We start from the raw sequence: 563 nt of genomic DNA on the forward strand, positions 1-563 counted from the left end.
AGACTTCCAGGGTTTCATATAAAACACGAGGAAACAATCGTGTCGACCTGCAGGATGGGACGTTTCCGCGTCATTACTCTTCTTCAGAATGGGTTCCAACGTGTGCAGATGAATAACTCCAATATTACAACTTGCCATTATGGAGCTTTAAATAGTTTTACAGTGTTTGAGCAGAGCTGTAGGTGAGCCGCTGGTTCTCTATTTCTAAAAGAAGCATCTCAAGCATTCTACGGGGGTACAGCATTGTTTTCATGGGTAAATGTGGGACAGATGAGAGGCACGGATGAGTTTAATCAACCAGAGAGACGATTTAAATCCTGTGTAGTTCACACTTCACTGCCTTTGTCGGCACAATGTTCAATTTCATGTTAGTGCCGCAAAACATATGGAGTAGTGAGAGCGCCAAATTACAAAAATAAATCAATAAAAGAACAATAAAATAAAAGTGGAAATAAAAAGAATAAAAAATAAAATAAAACAGAAACAATGTGGCAATATGAAGCAATATTAAACAAAAATTAAAGCCGCAAGCGGCGATGGACGGGTCCTCGCCCTACGCTTGT

The sequence above is a fragment of the Stegastes partitus genome, unplaced genomic scaffold (genome assembly GCF_000690725.1).
Source record: "Stegastes partitus isolate 25-593 unplaced genomic scaffold, Stegastes_partitus-1.0.2 Scaffold596, whole genome shotgun sequence".
NCBI lineage: Eukaryota > Metazoa > Chordata > Actinopteri > Pomacentridae > Stegastes > Stegastes partitus.